The sequence below is a fragment of the Aethalodelphis obliquidens genome, unplaced genomic scaffold (assembly GCF_003676395.1).
Source record: "Aethalodelphis obliquidens isolate GAN/ISIS:26980383/991018 unplaced genomic scaffold, ASM367639v1 scaffold10, whole genome shotgun sequence".
Classification (NCBI taxonomy): domain Eukaryota; kingdom Metazoa; phylum Chordata; class Mammalia; order Artiodactyla; family Delphinidae; genus Aethalodelphis; species Aethalodelphis obliquidens.
This window is the reverse complement of record NW_020837954.1, coordinates 29,421,969-29,441,280: the sequence shown is the minus strand read 5'-3', so window position 1 is coordinate 29,441,280 and position 19,312 is coordinate 29,421,969. Positions and strand designations below refer to the sequence as shown.

The following is a 19,312-nucleotide window of genomic DNA, read 5'->3' as shown; positions in this document are numbered from 1 at the left end:
GTGAACAGGTGTTATCTGGCCCTCCCCTCAGTGCCCTGTGGGAACTGTGGCTCAGGACACTGGCACAAATGAATGTTGAAACCTTAGCTACTGCTATTGCTGTAAGTAATAAACTCTACTTCATCTCTGACTCTGCCTCCTACCAGAATAGGAGTCTTTACCTTCCACCAGCATCCATGAAACTGTGGCAGGCTAATTTGTTAGCTTCAAGTAGAGTAAATTCTCAGATCCTTTCTAATTCCTTTTTTTGTTTTGGCTGCGTTTGGTCTTTGTTGCTGCGTGCGGGCTTTCTCTACTTGCGGCGAGTAGGGACTACTCTTCACTGCGGTGCACAGGCTTCGCAACACAGTGGCTTCTCTTTTTGCGGAGCACGGGCCTCAGGTGCAGGCTTCAGTAGTTGCAGCACACGGGCTCAGTAGCTGTGCCCTAGAGCACAGGCTCAGTAGTTGTGGCGCATGAGCTCAGTAGTTGTGGCGTAGGGCTTAGATGTTCTGCAGCATGTGGGATCTTCCTGGACCAGGAATCGAACCCATGTCCCCTGCACTGGCGGGCGGATTCTTTTTTTTAATTATTTTATTTTATTTATTTATTTAATTTTTTTGGTCTGTGCTGGGTCTTCGTTGCTGCACGCGAGCCTTTCCCTGGTTGCGGCAACTGGGGGCTACTCTTCGTTGTGGTGCACCAGGGAAGTTCCCTTTGTAATTCTTGACAGGTGGTAAATGGGAGCTAAATCTTGACTATCACTCCAGAAAGTCAATAGATAATGCTTAAAATTGACACATCAAGAAATGGAAGTAGGGCTTCCATGGTGGCGCAGTGGTTAAGAATCCGCCTGCCAATGCAGGGGACACGGGTTTGAGCCCTGGGCCAGGAAGATCCCACATGCCGCAGAGCAACTAAGCCCATGTGCCACAACTACTGAAGCCCGCATGTCACAACTACTGAAGTCCACGCACCTAGAGCCCGTGCTCCACAACAAGAGAAGCCACCACAATAAGAAGCCTGCACACCACAATGAAGAGTAGCCCCTGCTCACCACAACTAGAGAAAGCCCATGAACAGCAGCAAAGACCCAATGCAGCCAAAATTAATCAATTAATTAATTTTTAAAAAGAAATGGAAGTAAAAGCACATTAATATGGGGGATTATCACTAAAAGAATCAAACAGAGAAACAATTGAAGTAGTTCCCTCAGGAAAGGAACTGGGGAGGCATAGGACAAGAGGATTACTGTTTTCACCATAAACTCTTCTGAACCATTACATTTTCCCCCCACCATCATGCATTTGAGAAAGAAGCCTTTCCTGGCTCCTTTAAAGGGGAAAAAAAGAAGTGTACAAGAAAAAAATCTTTTCAGTACTTTCATCCCACTAAAATTGAATAGTAGCATCAAGAAAAGTACCTAATTAAGTATGATGCTCTCATCACAGTTCTGGAAACCTAAAAGGGAAACTCTCTCACCAATGATCATCTCAAGCCAGAAAACAGTCTTAATGTATCACAAAAGAAGTATGTCACGTCTTGCTTTGGAGAAGTTTTGTTCAATAAAATGATTCTACTAGCTATGTACACAATAGTGTCCTACAACTTCTATGGAAAGCACATTACTGGCTTCAGCATATAAATATGTATCCTTAAGCATAATTTCCTGCAATTATAGATTCTAGGTTACCCCTAAATCACTAGTTTTAAAAGTGAAATTAAAATTAATTTATGGGAACAAAGAAGAAATATTCTTATGGCAAAGGGAATAAAATATGCCATCTTACAAGAAAAAAAAGATAGTTAATTAAGGTTCAAAAAGTAATTCACATTAAAGAATCAGAATTTTCTAATCCAAATTTGAAATTACAAATTATTTTGTATGGTAGGTAGGGGATGACTATTTCCATTTAGTATAATTTTATACAAATTACAGGGAAGTTTTTTCTTAAAAATCCAGAACATCAAAGCCTACCCACTGTCTACCCCTCTACTCCTCCACTAAATTATACTTCCTATACAGCCACATTGTAACTTTTGCCCTCCTGCTGAATCTAATTTTTAGGGAAAATAAAGGAAGAGCATACAAATTCTGCCCCAGAAATAAGCTAAAGTGTTCCTGAGCTAAACTATAAGTCTAAGTAAAATAGGATCTGGTTAGGAGCTAGCTCTGGTTTTATTTAAATCAGCATTAGTTAACTTTAACCTAACATTACTAATTCAATCACAGTGGTCTCAGTCAATCTACTTAACTCTTGAGAAGCTGGAGCAAATAAAAGATCTCTGTGAAGTTAGAGTTTCACTAAGGTGTTGCTAATTTCTTTTTCACTTCTAGGTGCTCTTCACTAGGAAGGCTTTTTGTGTAGTGAAGTTCCTCAATAGTCGGACTGCGTGGGTTTGAAATCCAGCTCCAACACACTGCCTAGGCAAGCTGCTTAACCTCTAAGACTCAGTTTTCTTTTTTTTTCTTTTGAATTTTATTTTATTTATTTTTTTATATAGCAGGTTAAGACTCAGTTTTCTGCAAGAAAAAAGGGACTAAATACTTTCCTCATACAGTTGTTATCAAGATTTTTTTAAAAAATACACATAAAATGTTTGGCATAAGACCTAGTCAAAAGAAATAAAGAGGGCTTCCCTGGTAGCACAGTGGTTAAGAATCCACCTGCCAATGCAGGGGACACAGGTTCGATCCCTGGTCCAGGAAGATCCCACATGTTGTGGAGCAACTAAGACCGTGTGCCACAAGTACTGAGCCTGCGCTCTAGAGCCTGCAAGCCACAACTACTGAGCCCACGTGCCACAACTTCTGAAGCCAGCGCGCCTAGAGCCCATGCTCTGCAACAAGAGAAGCCACTGCAATGAGAAAACCGCGCACCATAACAAAGAGTAGCCCCGCTCGCTGCAATTAGAGAAAGCCCGCATGCAGCAACGAAGACCCAACGCAGCCAAAAATAAATAAATTAATTAATTAATTAAAATTTTTTAAAAAAAGAAAGAAAAGAAGGAAGAAAGAAAGGGAAGAAGACAGCTATTGTCACTACTTGCTTCATAGAAAGCCACCTCCAGTAGGAAAGAGATGTTCCATCTGCACACAGTGGAACAGAGACTCTTCTTATTAATTAAACCACCACTGAAGGCTATGGAAAGGAACTTCACTAAAAAGATGCTAGAAGCATGAAGCAGATGATGCATTTCAGCAAGCCAAACTCAGTCATTTTTCTACCAAGAGGACAGAGTCCTTAAACTTTGCACAGGTTTGTTTACCTTGGTATCATTATGGAACACAGTGGTAGACAAAAGCAAAACTTTTTAAACAATGGAAGTACTTCTAAATATAAATTTTTAATGTAAATTATTTTATAGCTAGCTTTCTTACATTACTTTCTTTTTGACCTTCATTCACTCAACAAACATTTGTTGAGCATCTATGAGTCTCTTGGAATACAGTGAACAAACGATCAAAGCCCTCAAGGAACTAACATTTTCGTGGTGAGAAAGACAATAAATAATCATCATAAGTAAATTATATAGTATATGCTTCAAGGAGGTAACTATTATGGGGGAAAAACAGACTAGGGTAGGGGAACTTGGAAGTGCAGGAGGAGAGTGGCGGTTGCCATTTTAAACAGGGTGGTCAGCGTAGGCTTCCTTGAGAAGGTGCTACTTAAGAGATTTGGAAGAGGTAAGGAAGTTAGGCATGAAGATTCATCTAGGTAAAGGTAACAGCCTAAGGCAAGCACTTGCCTACACCATCACCACGATCTAACAAATAAGCAAAAATGTTGTCTCTTAATATCACCTTCTCCCAAGAAAAACCTGTGCTAGCAAAACCAAAAAAAAAAAAATTATATTAATTCATTCAACAAATGTTTAGCTAAGGACACAGAAGAGAACATGATATGCACCACTTTCTATTCTCAACTATAAAGACCTCAGCAAGGGGATTGAGGTTGACTACAAAGTTCTGAAGTGTAAGAAATATGGTTTTTTTCTGTTATTTAGCTTATTGGGCCTTCACTTCACTGCTTTTCAAAAAAAAAAAAAAAAAAAGGCAGATTTACAGAAATCTGTCCTCCAGATAAGGTGGGATGATACTACCTACACTGAAAGTATCTCGAAGTCTCTATTCTTTAAAGCACAGATATTGGCCCCTTAAGTTTCTTCACCTAAAGAGTTGAAAATTTCAAAAGTACTAACAATGATATTATATTAACATCTTCTCCCCCTGCCTCCAACAGGCCAAAACATTGCTACTGGGAGTCTAATAATTTTTCTAACACTTTTCCAAGATCCACTTCAATTGTAGAAAAAATGTGATCTACCAAGTACATGGTGCTATATGCCATGCACCATGGTAGCTAAGTAAGAGAGGCCTCTGCTCTCCAAGACCTCATCATGTGGTATGGAAAAACACATGCATTATATATCTTTTATGCTATTTACTACTTCAAAAGTAAGTATAGCTCATAATACCACTTAGTTGCAAAGAAAAATACTATGAATTTTTTTCCCTCAAATCCCAACCAAAAGGTTGTATTTATAGAGTTGAAAACACATTTTATAAACCCTTACACTATAAAAAATTATAATCTTAGCAGAATATATTTTATATCATTTATCTGATCCCACTTAGCAACTAGAGAGTAAAAGCTTAGAAAGTTAAGAGACCCACAACAAGAAATGTCATATAAAAGGAACCAAATGGGGCTTCCCTGGTGGCGCAGTGGTTGAGAATCTGCCTGCCAATGCAGGGGACACGGGTTCGAGCCCTGGTCTGGGAAGATCCCACGTGCCGCGGAGCAGCTAGGCCCATGAGCCACAATTACTGAGCCTGCGCGTCTGGAGCCTGTGCTCCGCAACAAGAGAGGCCGCGATAGTGAGAGGCCCGTGCACTGCGATGAAGAGTGGCCCCCGCTTGCCACAACTAGAGAAAGCCCTCGCACAGAAACGAAGACCCAACACAACCATAAATAAATAAATTAAAAAAAAAGAAAAAGAAAAAGAAATAATTCTAAAAAAAAAAAAGGAACCAAATGGAATATATTTATTGATTACTTTATTTTTCCCCAATTATGTTAACGGATATTTTAAGATTAGTTGAAAACAAGTTTCTACATATTAAGGCATGTATGCAAGAGAAAACAGAGGACCAAAAGAAAAAAGAGTAGCACCCTTTAACCTCATGCCCTGATTTACTTTTTAATTAAGTGCACAAATCCTGAAAAACACTCCTAAGTATTTATGGCTAGAAGCGTTTCTCTTCTAACCTCAACCATCAGTCTCCTCTTAGGACTGGCCTAAATAAAATGGTAACATGCTGTTATATGCTTCACCCAACTTAGCATTACATTAGCTGGCTGCGTAGTCCATGTTTTCAAGGTATCGTACATAGAGCAGAAGTACTTTGTCTCTTTCTACTTAAATGGCCTATCAGGCATATTAGAGCTGCCCTGTCATCATGTTTTACCAATGAGATTAGCAAATATGAAAACTGTCAGCAAGGATATGAAAAAATAGGTGTACTCTCAAACTGCAAATACTCTTTGACCCAGCAGTTCCACTTCTGGGAATTTATCCTGAAAGACAACCCATGAAGAAAATTATTCGCTACAACATTGTTTCTAATAGGAAAAGATAGCAAGACTCCATTTCTCAACCTCCCTTGCATTCAGATGTGGCCATGAACTAAGTTCTGGCTAACAAAACCTGATTGGAAGTGTCCTGAAGTAGCAGCTTCTAGAAACCTCCCTGTAAAAAGGCTGGCATGTAAACCTTTGCCCCCTCTTGCATCCTCCTGCTGCTTAGAATGGGCTGCAGTAGTTGGAGATCCAGCTAGGTCAACGAGGACAAGAGCAACACGCAGCAGAGCTATAAGAGCATAGAAAGAATCCAGGCAATCACTGCGGGATGGGGGTGGGGCTGACAGGCAGAGGACAAGGGGAATGAGGATAGACTAAAGAGCTATCTTGACTGCAGCGTTTGCTACACAGGTACATCCAAGTGTCAAAACTTATCGAACTATCCACGTGTTTCTGTGAACTTTACTGTAATTATTATGCCTCAAAAAGAGAGAAAGAGAAAAGAGTAATGCCATGAGTGCTATACCAGCCCTAGAACACTTACCTGAACTTTTATAAGAGAAATACTTCATTGTTTAACCCACTGTTAGTTTAGCTTTTCTATCACTAATACACTCTTCATATGCCAATATGTAAAGAATGAAAAAATCAAGTGAAAAGGGCAAGATAACGCTACGCAGAATATGCTACCATTTATTTATTTTTTTAATAAATTTACTTTTAATTTATTTATTATTTTTGGCTGCGTTGGGTCTTTGTTGCTGCACACGGGCTTTCTCTAGCTGTAGCGAGCGGGGGCTACTCTTCGTTGCGGTGCGCGGGCTTCGCATTGTGGTGGCTTCTTGTTGCGGAGCACGGGCTCTAGGCAGGTGGGCTTCAGTAGCCGTGGCTCGCGGGCTCTAGAGCACACGCTCAGTAGTTGTGGCGCACGGGCTTAGTTGCTCCGCGGCATGTGGGATCTTCCTGGACTAGGGCTCGAGCCCATGTCCCCTGCATTGGCAGTTGGGTTCTTAACCACTGCACCACCAGGGAAGCCCTATGCTACCATTTATGTTTTTAAAGGTAGGGAAAATAGACTATACACCAGAAGACTATAAACTAGTAACAGTGGTTGCCCTAGTGAGGGAAAAGTATGCCCAAGGCACAGAATAGAAAATATCTCACTTTCTGCACCTTTCACATTTTGAACCATGCAAACACATTACCTATTTAAAAAATAAATGTTCTTGGGCTTCCCTGGTGGCGCAGTGGTTGAGAGTCTGCCTGCCGATGCAGGAGACACGGGTTCGTGCCCCAGTCCGAGAAGATCCCACATGCCGCGGAGCGGCTGGGCCCGTGAGCCATGGCCACTGAGCCTGCGCGTCCGGAGCCTGTGCTCTGCAACGGGAGAGGCCACAACAGTGAGAGGCCCGCGTACCGCAAAAAAAATAAATAAATAAATAAAAATAAAAATAAATGTTCTTTAATCCTATTAAACAAAATTAAATATTTCGTTTAACTTTTTTGAAATTTTGGTATATGCAGATTTTAATGATTTGAAGACTTACTTTGACTTTAGTTTCAAGATGATCCCACACTGAACTTAATTACTGAGACCACTAGATACAAAAATGACAAAAGAATAAAAAGTGTTGGAAGGGGTAAAAAGGGAAGGAGAGTGCCGAGAACTCTTTTGAGGAAACCGGCAAGAAAACATTTTAACCAAAAAGAGAAGCACTGGGGTCATTCTACTGCTGGAAATATATACTATGTCTCTTTTAATTTCTCATTATCTGCTTTTAATGAAAAACAAACAAAAGCAGCTAGCTAAATCAAAAAGGCCAAAAGGCTTTTCTCTGATTAGCTGAAGGAATCAAACAAAAGGTTCTTTCTTGTTAGGAGTATAGATTCTGAAGAGTTACAAATAGTCATGTGAAAGTCTCCGTATCAGATTAGAAATTGAAATAAAATGAGGATTTCTGAGAAATTTATCAAATTGACCATAGGTGGTTTTCTGTTCTCAACACTATTTTGTAACGTGTATATATAAATCCTGTTAAGTTTTTATGGTGTAAACAGTATAACAAAAGAGTTACTCGGACTTCCCTGGTGGCGCAGTGGTTAAGAATCTGCCTGCCGATGCTGGGGACATGGGTTCGAGCCCCGGTCCGGGAAAATCCCACATGCCGCGGAGCAACTAGGCCCGTGAGCCACAACTACTGAGCCTGCGCTCTAGAGCCCGCGAGCCACAACTACTGAAGCCCGGGCGCCTACAGCCCGTGCTCCACAACAAGAGAAGCCACCGCATTGAGAAGCCCACGCACCGCAACGAAGAGCAGCCCCTGCTCGCTGCAACTAGAGAAAGCCTGTGCGCAGCAACAAACACGCAACGCAGCCAAAAATAAGTAATAAATAAATAAATTTATGTAAAAAAAAAGTTACTGAAAATCTACTACTCTTAAATAGACCATTTAATTTTGTCAGTTGCCCAAGCCTTGGCCTATACATTCATGTATTTTTGTGTATGATTAGTATATATATTTTATATACCATTTTCACATACTTATTTCTATGTAATGATAATTAAGTTGAATGAAAGAAAAAATATTCACTTTATAAATCCATAAAATTTGGGATTTTTATTTTTAAAAGGTAACTCAGTAAGGGGTTTCCCTGGTGGCGCAGTGGTTGAGAGTCCGCCTGCCAATGCAGGGGACACGGGTTCGTGCCCCAGTCCGGGAAGATCCCACGTGCCGCGGAGCGGCTAGGCCCGTGAGTCATGGCCGCTGAATCTGCGTGTCCGGAGCCTGTGCTCCACAACGGGAGAGGCCACAACAGTGAGAGGCCCACGTACCACAAAAAAAAAAAAGAAAAAAAAAAGGTAACTCAGTAAGAAAGCCCTATCTCTTGCTCTAATTCCGGAAGATGACTATTCAGATCCTAAGTCAGAGGCCACCAACCATTTACTGATGATCCCAACTACCAACAACCTCTTAAGTGACAAATACATACAAATAAACCCAGAAAAAGGAGGCATCATTTACATGCTCTTACTGATAACAGTAAAAATATTAAATTGTTTCTAACAGGGTTGGATGGTCACAAACAAAATCTCTAACCCTTTAGAAATTCCTAGTAGCTACTATGGAAATTTCTTGGGGCCTCTGGCACACAAGTAGGCATAGACAATATCATTAAGCCCTTCAAAGTAAATCCTTCTGAAGGCAAAGACTATATTTTCCAATACAGTACTGTGTATTATCCTATAAAGATTTCAGCAACAAAGACTAAATGAACATTCAAATGTAGAAGGCTCAAAGTAGGCATAGAATTAACATTTGGTGAACTGAACACTAACAGTTTAGAAACAAAGTGCACATGGAAATGAAATTAAGCTTTACTTCTCTGAATAAGATGGCTACACTAAAAGCATACAAATGACAAATTTCTTAAAAACTGAGTAATTATACTGAGGTTCATTAATGAAGTCTTGACTTTTTCCAAAGGGGGAAAAAACAGATCTGCTATCTGCCAAGAACACTAAATTGAAATCTTCAAAAGTGGTACTGCTATTACCTTAGTAAACCAGTAACACTAATATCCTTTGCAAGTAGAAAGGTGAGAAGTTATGCTCATTGTTTTTGAAAAATTGGAAAGGGAAAAGGTAAAGATTAATTTCCTCCTAACTTCTCCTGAACTATCAATTTGGAGGAAAGAAAAATGGACCAATCAAATTAATTTCATATAATATTCTCAAAGAATACGAAATAAACAGCATAAACACAAGGATAGGGGTTACTCAGATTCAATTCTAACAAATTATTACTTGATTCTATAGGAAACAAAGATCAGTAATTGTCAGACCAGTCCTTAAGGGACTTACTCAAAAAGCCAAAATCTTAAGAATTCTATTGGACTATAAACTGTGGTCAAGAGGTAACATGTATCTAAATCAGAACCATTTAACAAGAGAAGACTCCACAGGTGTTTGGTAAAAGAAATGCCTGGAAACACTGGGAACACATGAAAAGAACTTTAATAAAATGAAACCATAATATTTATGTAACCCAACAAATGAGTTGGCAAGCAAATTTTAATCTCCAAAATTACTCTTATCTTTTAAAGAGGCATAGTCCCCTTCTTTCCATGTCCCCTAAAAAGGGAAAATCCATGACATTTTAATAAAGGAACAATTCTTTAAAAAGGCTTTACAACTCCTCATTCTCTACTAAAATAGAACAATTAAAATTCAAGCAGAATAGGGAATTCCCTGGCCGTCCAGTGATTAGAACTCCGCATTTCCACTGCAGGAGGCATGGGTTCCATCCCTGGTGGGGGAACTAAGATCCTTCAAGCTGCATGGCACAGCAAAAAAAAAAAAAAAAATTCAAGCAGTATAGACAAGATAGTCAAAGTTGGTTCACAAAATAAAACAAGGTAACAACTACAGTAAGAATCAAGTAACTTTTTGGTAATATACACAAAAATATTAGGTAACTGATAACATTTGTAATACAGAGGCTAAGCCCCTAGATCAAATAAAGGAGAGGAAATAATTCATTTGTTAGATTCAGAAACAGAACAATAGCTAACATGGCTAAAGTTTTCACTTAAATTCCAAGGCCATGAAATTTTTAAACATCAGTAGTTTTAAAATGTGTTATACTGTCATTTTTAAGTGCAAAAATGTTATACTATGTAGTCTTAAAATATATGCAACTAGAGTGTAAAATTATGTTTTAATATACAACCTCCTACTAATACAAACAAAAATGTGGATTTTCCAGAAAAGTTAGTATTTATCTGGACTTTAATAATCAATTCTATTAATGATACGGCAGGGGAACCCACAAGGTGTTAAGATAAACAATAAAAAGACAAAAGAATAAATTCTTAAATTTAAGACTGGTACTTTCCAAAGAATACACAGATCTGTAAATAGTGCTAAGAGAAAAAGTGACAGAAGTTAACTAATGCACTGAGCATAATGCCTGGAGTATAAAACATGCTACCCTTTTTTTCAGTAAATGAATAAATAAAAGGCCTTGAAATTCCACAAGTTAAAAACGGTGGTATATAACCATTTTATCAAGCTAACCACATAGCATGTTGAATAAAACATAGGCAAAGAAAATGTCAAATGAAAAACAGGATTCCTAAAGCATAAAGCTATAGACCTTCTACGGACTTTTCAGGATCCATTTTCATAGTCCTTGTAGTATCCCAAATAAGCTTGACTATTGTGATGATGGTATAGCTAGCTCTTCAACTAGAATACAGCCTGAACCAGAGAAACCTAACCCCAAGGGCTGAAGTGGTGTGTAGAAAGTACCTAGAACCTCCAGAGAACAATCCTGATGACTGAACTTGAAATCAAATCTCTTGCCCTACTTTGGAAAAGCTTGCCTCTCCTGGTTCCTGGACAATAGACCAAATGTGTCCTTTGAGACTTCCTTACCAAACTCAAATTTCATCTTCAGAAACTCCAGCTTAATCAATAATTCCCTACAGTAGTTCCAAGAGTGATTTCAGAGCTTTAGATAGACTATTTTTATATCATTATTTTAAATACATTATTTTTAAAATTTTTAATTTTCAAGAAGCAAATGAACACTTTAATACACAAAGTCCTATAACTGAATCTGCTAGAAGGTGTCTCAGTTTAACAGAAAAATGGAAAAAATTTTTTTTAAAGGTACAAATTTAAATAGCCCAGGTATGTCCTTAAAGATAAGGAGAAAAAGCTAAGCCTTCAATTATGTGTCTACAATTTGGGGATATAAGATATGAAAGCTTAGAATTTAGTAGAGGAGAGAAGACTAATACACATGAAACAAAGAGTAATAAATAACGGTATAAAGTGCTAAGTGGCTAAGTACTCAATTTGGGATGTTTATAAACTCAGATGATGGGGGAAATTATCTTTACTTTCAGTAACCTCCAACCGAAATTTAGCATTTCCTTCTATTGGGAAGTCAGTCAGACCACAATAATATTAACAATATCTGCCACTGTCAGTAGTAGAAATCACAGATATTTTCCTATCACACAATCGTAAGTTGCAGACACCTCCAAACAGTGACAATGTTCATCATTACTTGGAAATTATTAGACCCACGCTAAATCTTATTATTTAACACAGAAGCACATGTTACTATCTCATAATTTAAAAAAATATTTTGATAACTGTATTTTGATGTAACTGGTTTTCTTTGTAATCCTATGTAATTTAAAAATACTACTCAGAAAACAGGTCCAATAGGCTTCAGACTGCCAAAGGTGTCTATGGAGCAAAAACTGTCAAGAGCCCTGCCCTACAGCTTCTATAGAAGCACTCTCCTTCCCCACCTCTGGATTTGATGACAGAAGGATGTAGAGCTTGACGTGCTGACAAACACACTGTAACCACAAAGGGACAACACCATGGAAGCAGAGCTTATTAAATAAAGGAAATAAGAAGAAGATGAGATTCTGACCACCTAAGTACAAGTGGATCAAGCTTCATCTTTGGTCTTTTTAGTACTACAAGCCAGTAAATTTGATTTGGTTTCCTGTTATACTCACTACACTCAACATCTAAATGGTACAGCTGATTGCAATAGTTTCTATCTCAGGAAACCAGAGCAATATCCATTTCTTGGCATAGCAACAGCAAAATTACAAAAGGATTCACTTTACCACCATTAGGGAATCTGGGGAAAATGAGTTTAGTTTTTCACAAACCAAGTGTGCTGAAGACTCACTCAATACTCACTCCAATCCACTCTCACATGGACTTCCTATTTTACAGAGGCTGTAGAGCTAAAAACTACATTTTCCAGATGCCTTTGAAGCTAAGGTTTCACATAAGACCTAAGTGTGGCCAAGCAGCCCACTTAAGATATAGAGAGCAGAAAGTAACATGTAATGATGTTCCTGCCCAAGGAAGTTAAAATTTCTGCCACATGTGGTGGCCCGTAATGGCAGTAGCTCCCTTATCAGGCAAGTTCTACAGTGTCTCTGTGGTGTTTGTTCTAGAAGTTCAGTCTAATCTGTTCATTCAGCCTACTCAACATTTACCTATCTCTTTCTTAATAAATCCCATTTGCTACAACTACTTAGAGCAAATGCTCTTGCTACAGATTCTTGAAAAATAAATACAAAGTAAACATGGATGTAAAAAAAAGCAGCATCTGTGTGATGAATCTGGAGATTGGGATTGACATATATACACTAATATGTATAAAATGGATAACTAATTAAGAACCTGCTGTATAATAAATAAATAAAATTCAAAAATTCAAAAAAAAAAAAACCAACAGTATCCTATTGCCAGTTAGAAACCTAACAAGAGTTAACAGCTTATGGATACAGATATAGGCTTGACCTGGAAAGCATTATAACTGAGAAGCCTTAAGAGCTAAGGGCCAGATTACAAGGAGCACAACAAGAGTCAAGAACAGAGCTTTAGACAGACTCAAGATATAGAGAACAAACTAGTGGTTACCAATTGGGGGTGGGGGAGTAAGAGGTGTAAACTATTAGGTATAAAATGAGCTACAAGGATATATTGCACAACATGGGGAATATAGCCAATATTTTATAATAACTATAAATGGACTATAACCTTTAAAAATTGTGAATTACTATATTGTACACCTGTTAACATATAATATTGTACAGCAACTATACTTTAATTAAAAAAAAAAAGAAGAGAACAGAGCTTTAGATAGTTTGGATCTGGAAGAGAAAGAATTGCCAGCCAAGCTGATAAATCAGAAGAAATCAGAGATAGGCAAAGAACCGAAAGGAGAGAATTCAAAAAATGAAGATGTCTTCTGTACAACTAAATACCAAAGATGACAAATGGGCTAGGAATTTAACTAAAAGATCCGTTTTTCACATTACTTCCTTTCTCAAAGATTGTCCTGAGTAAAAAATAATGCTCAAACTCCCTCCATAATTGGGTCCCTCGTCTGCTACTGCAGCTTCATACCATAACTTTTTCTTTTTGTTTTTTTAATACCATACTTTTAATCAGTCTTTTTAAAATAAATAAGTAAATAAACCCTCTTCTCCAGATCCCAAAATAAACACCCAATCCAAGGCCCACACCTAGGAAGCTTTGTCTGGCAATCCCAGTTGCCTCCTCTGAATTCATGTAACATTTATCAGACACCTAATTAAAATCCAAACTAAATTATAAGCTTAAAGAGAGCAGAGGCTATGTTCTTCATTTCTTTATATTATGAACACCCAGCATAATGCCACTCAAATGCACTGCTAACAGCTAGGCCCTTTCAACAGGTAGTTTCAGAAGAGTGGAAGTAAGACTGCAGGAGATTAAAAATTTAATTAAATTGACTTGGAAGGTGAACAAAGAAAGCTTCCGTAGAAATGGTAATGTTCTATATCTTGACAGGGTTATGGGTTAAATAGATGTATGAACTTGTCCAAACTAAGGGACAAGTTAATCTATTTGTTTACTTATTTAATAAGTAAACAAATAGTTCATGATAGGCATGCAAAAGTATTTACTGGTAAAGTATACTTACTTTGAAATACAACCAAAATATAAGATGGATTGATAAATACATAGAGGGTAGAATGGATGGATAAACAGATAAGCAAATACAGCAAAATAAGAATTACAGAATCTACATTGTGGATATTTAGATATTCATATTCAATGTATAAACACTTCTTGCAACTCTTCTGTGATTGGCCTTTTCATGATAAAATGTTAGGGGAAAAAAGCAGAGTGGAAATAATGTGAGGCTCACATTATTTCAGAAGTTTGTCAATTAAAGGATTGACCTTAGAGAAGAAAAGGAAGGTATATATACATGCCTCTGAGAGAGGGATGTCTGGATTGTTCCTCTCCTCTCTACCTCAAGTCTTAGACTGCCTGTACAGACTAATTCCGGCCTTGAGTGCTTGCTCTTGCCTGAAAGAAAATGCTCTCACTAAGCTCCCTTCATTGTAGCACAATCCAAACCTGTGGAGCCTGACCCCTTTGTCTGTCTTGGGCTATGATAATCTGTTCCCTATTCTTTTTACCTGAGCTTCTAATACCTCCTTAACTGACCTTTAGACAAAACTTCTGGCCAATCTGCATAACATAAATGGTTCATCCTCTTGGTCCAATTCTTGCCCTTCAGACCCATGGCCCCCATGGCAAGGGAATGTTAAAACAAAGGTCACACAGTCCCTGGCTGAGGACCTGGCAGAGAGGTACTCAAAACATGTTTGTTAGATGAATAAAACCCATGCCTGATAATAATATAATACACACATAAATAGAGCTTAGTTTCACATTTAAATCTACATTGTGCTGAGGGTTGAAAATGTGTGTGCTAAGTTTCTGGAGTTGAACATTTAAAAAGGGGAGATCTGGAGCCTCTTCTGTGAAGAGCAAACCAGAAGACAGAGCTGGAAACAAGGTTGACAAACTCTTTCAACTGACATTAAGAAACACCTACATTTAAATTATTAATGCTTTTCCCAGATAATACAGTACATTCATCAGCTTCAAAGTGCCATAAACATGAACTACAGGGGGAAAGATAAATTATGCAACAGTAAGAATTGATAGGAATTCAACTTCCAATGACCTAAATGCACTTGGGAGTTAATTTGCTTTTTGTTACTGTAGCTTCCAAAGGACTGCAGATTATGCACTTGCTGAATTTTGCCTTTGTCACACATGACCTAACAAGGAAGGCATTCATTCTACCATAGTAGCTTCTCTCAAGTATCTGGTTCTAAACAGCTGCAAATTTTGGAAGATAACACTGAATGATGTTTCTAACCATTAGTAGTTCTCTCCCCAACGAATATGAAAACAAGATTAAGGTTTACTAGAGTATCAAAACTGTGCAAATTAAACTGGCTGAGCATAAAGTTATTAGAAAATAAAGTAGAGAACACGGGTTCGTGCCCAGGTCCAGGAAGATCCCACATGCCACGGAGTGGCTGGGCCCGTGAGCCATGGCCACTGAGCCTGCGCGTCCGGAGCCTGTGCTCCGCAACGAGAGAGGCCACAACAGTGAGAGACCCGCGTACCTCAAAAAAAAAAAAAGAAAGAAAGAAAAGAAAGTAGAAAATTTGTACAAGAATTTAAATTCTAGATGTTATGTTAATAGAATTGATCCAATAAACATATCCTAAAGAATTTCAAAATACAACACTTTCATTGTTCACATTTGCTTTTACCTGTCAGAAAGATGCTATATCACTAATGACTGGCTGATATAGTCCCTTAAATGCTGTAACTGGATAAAATGACAAAATATTTCAAAATAATACCGATCTCAAATAAATTTCCATTTATAAGAAGTGGAAGCTGCTTCCTAGACCCAAAACTGCTAGGCCTGGGTGAAAAATAACCTGCCAAAAGTAGAAACAAACTGTAAAAATGTTTCAGAGTGTTATGTGTTATGGCTGGTGAAACAGTTATACAACTATACAAAGAAGCTGGTTTTTTTACACCTGTCATTGTTCCTAGGTCATATCAGAATACATGAAGACATTTATTCTCCACCTATCAACTCATTTTTTATTTATTTATTTTATTTATTTATTTTTTGGCTGTGTTGGGTCTTCATTGCTGCACACGGGCTTTCTCTAGTTGCGGCAAGCGGGAGCTACTCTTCGTTGCAGTGCAAGGGCTTCTACTGTGGTGGCTTCTCTCTTCTCTCATTGTGGAGCATGGGTTCTAGGCGTGCGGGCTTCAGTAGTTGTGGCACACGGGCTCAGCAGTTGTGGTGCATGGGCTTAGTGGCTCCAGGGCATGTGGGATCTTCCCAGACCAGAGATCCAAACCCGTGTCCCCAGCATTGGCAGGTGGATTCTCAACCACTGCGCCACTAGGGAAGCCCCTATCAACTCATTTTTCATAAAAAAATCATAACTGCTAAACACCATTGAGGAGGAAAAAACGTACTGCCAAGGAGAAGCTATTTTATTATCAGCATTTATATGTCTTTCAACTCACATGTAGTTTGACTTTCACCATATACCCTAGTACATTTAATTTACACAGATCCACGTAGTCTCCCCCAGAAAGGCTCCCTGGAAAAGACACATGCAAGTGTCCTTTCTGTACCTCCTTCAACTTCATTACATAAGATCTTGTCATGATCTTTTCATTTTAAAGAGTAGGTTGATTAACACCTCAAAATCAGCAATTTCATGTTAATTTGGTACTTATCAGTCTTGAAGACCCAAAAACCCAAATTTTGTCTTTAGAGCCTTAACACTGTCACCACACGATTCCTAATTTCTTAAAATAAATATAAATATAAAGTAATTTTCAAGTACTGCACAAAATGCTATAGAATTTCCAAATACAGTAAGCATTAAAATGAGATTTACAGGAACACCTTGCTTTGTAAACTTCCAGTCAAATCTAATGGTAATTAACAAGGGTAAATTTTTGCTTTCATTTTCTACAAAAACGTAGTAACGGAGCATGACTTCCACCAGCATGTTGATGCAGAATCTAGACAGACAATAACTTATCAATCACTTTTAAAGAGCAAATAAGAGAAGGAAGTATTAACAACAAAAAAAACCCTAACATTACAAGTCAAGGTCAGTGGGGACGGGCTGAGGACTCCTATCCAAGCTTCCTGCTGAAGACACTAAATTGTAATTATGCTTCAATTTTAAGCCATCTACCTCTCAAACTAGATCCTATTTAAATGATTTTATAGAGAGGAAGAAATGAGCAAAAGTACTGAGATGCTGCAATACCTGAAGAGAGTCATTAATGGCAGGTGACTAGCTTCTCTTCTGGCCTGATCTCTTTTGGAAGAAAAGCAATATTCATAGGCAGGGCATTTTTTTTTTAATTCTGTAGTTTCATATTTGAAAGCATTACAGATGTAATATTAGTTACTTGTCCAGGCAAGCAGTCCTGGTATATGTTATTATACTGTTACAGCCCAGTCTCAGTAAGAAAACAAGGAAAATCCTTGTTGTTGAGCTATAAGCATAGGAAACCCTCAACTATCCATGGACAGGGACAACCTGGATAAATTAAATCCCCAGGTAATTATTATTTAAGAAGAATGTTGGATTAATTCAGAACCCCTCCTCCCTTCTTTACAAAAGAAAAAGTTGACTTAAAAATCTCCTCTCTCTCTTCCAGACCACTAACAAAGAAAGCAAATAGGTAGATAAATGATTTCAAAATTGTCTAGCAAAAAAGAGTAAGGCAAATAATTATCAGCACTCGAATTGGTTCTATTTTTTCCAGCAATTCCGATCACAAGCCATCAAACTATGAGTTTAGCTTTCTCAAATGCATTTACATTAAACACCCACCCATCCAACCCCCACAAAAAAAAAACCTCCTGATTGAGATTTTCCTAAATCATATGGGTCTTACTGAACTGTACTAACAATATTCGAAATGGAAGTTAAAGAACTTAACAACTATTACATTAAAATTGTAAAATGCTGATATCGAACAACTTTCGATTCAAAATCTCTGCGATGCTAGGCGTTGACAGAAGCTTTACCTTCCTTTTTCTCCCCTCCCGGCCCTCCTGGCCCTTCTGCGTGTCAAGCTCCCCGCCGGAGTCTGCATGACATCACAGCTCATCTCTTGGAAACCCCTGACGTCACAGACACGCTAAACCACAGCACTATGACTTCATCGGGACTGGGGCGGAACCGCAGTCGACTTGCGCCAGCCCGGAGGCTAGAGAAGCTTCCGAGCCTCGGTCCTGCCAGGTCCCCGAAGAAGGTTAAGGACAGGCGCCAGCTCACCTGCGCTGGGACGGGGAAGGACGGAGCGGTAGAGCCCCGGCGGGCGCGACAGGGCGAGGCTACCCCCACCCAGGGCCCGATTTCCTCACCGGCCGCCGGTCCCGGGGGTGGGAGAGCCGACCTGGAACCTCCCCACGGCCTATCCCGGATCTCCTCCGCTTCAGCCCTGACCCGGGACCCCACTCCCGCCCGCCGGCCTGCCCGACCCTCCGTGCCTCGTGGGGGCGCTCAGCGCCCGGCCCGTGTGCGGGCAGAGGACGCCCCCGGACGAGGTGCGGGCCGCCGGGTCCCTGCCTCAGACCAAGCCCCGGACCCGCGGGCGCCGCCCCCGCCCCCACCCGCCCGGCGCCCCGAGAGCGCAGGCGGCCGGCGGGAGGGGGCGGGGAGCGGCCACGGTGGCCGCCGCCAGACCCCGACCGCGCCGCTCTCACGCCACGCCCCACCCCGGCCCAGACCCACCTGCGCTCCTGTCCCGGCCGGGGCCTGGCCCGGGGCTGCACACCGCGATACAGCGGCGGCGGCAGTTGGCCTGGCTCGCTCCCCACCGCTGAGGCGGACCGAGCGCCCAGCGCGGCGCGGCGGAGCCCAACGCTCGCCCCGAAACCCATTTGTTTGGCTAGAACGGCGTGACGTCACGCGCCGGCCCAATCGACGGTTGGCCAGGGGAGGGGCCGCGGAGCCAGGGAGTCGCAGCGCCCCTGCCGGGATTCTGCGACACTTCGGACGCTGGGGGTGCGAAGAGTGGGGGACTTAAAAAAGGGAGAACCGGGTGAGGCATCTTCGGGCCCCCAAGTGGTGAAGAGTGAAAGCTCGAGTAAGACCTGAAGAGAAAGGAATCAACCCCTCAGGCTAGCCAGAATGGTAGTAACGCCAGTGTTCAACAGCCAATAGACATGACAAATCTACTAATAATACTCATGGGTGGATGTGGAGCTATAAATGGTGTTAGATTACTGTTAGATAACCTAGTAGACTTGGGTTCAAATTTTGCTTCTGCTACAGTCGTGAGGCTG

The 19,312-nt window shown here is 40.0% G+C and overlaps 1 protein-coding gene across 23 annotated transcripts in view; it reads right to left on the bottom strand.

Annotated features, from left to right (window-relative positions):
* Positions 1–18,893, bottom strand: part of FBXO34 (F-box protein 34) — an 86,166-nt gene extending 67,273 nt beyond the window's left edge. For 18 of the 23 annotated variants that reach the window (XR_003433658.1, XR_003433657.1, XR_003433656.1 and 15 more), the window contains exon 1: positions 18,759–18,869. The gene's annotated coding sequence lies outside the window, so the exon portion shown is untranslated. Of the gene's footprint in view, positions 1–161; positions 279–18,758 lie in introns of those variants that run through there. The other 5 variants (XM_027111307.1, XM_027111310.1, XM_027111324.1 and 2 more) reach the window with 5 other exon arrangements.
* Between the last annotated feature and the right edge of the window lie 419 nt (positions 18,894–19,312).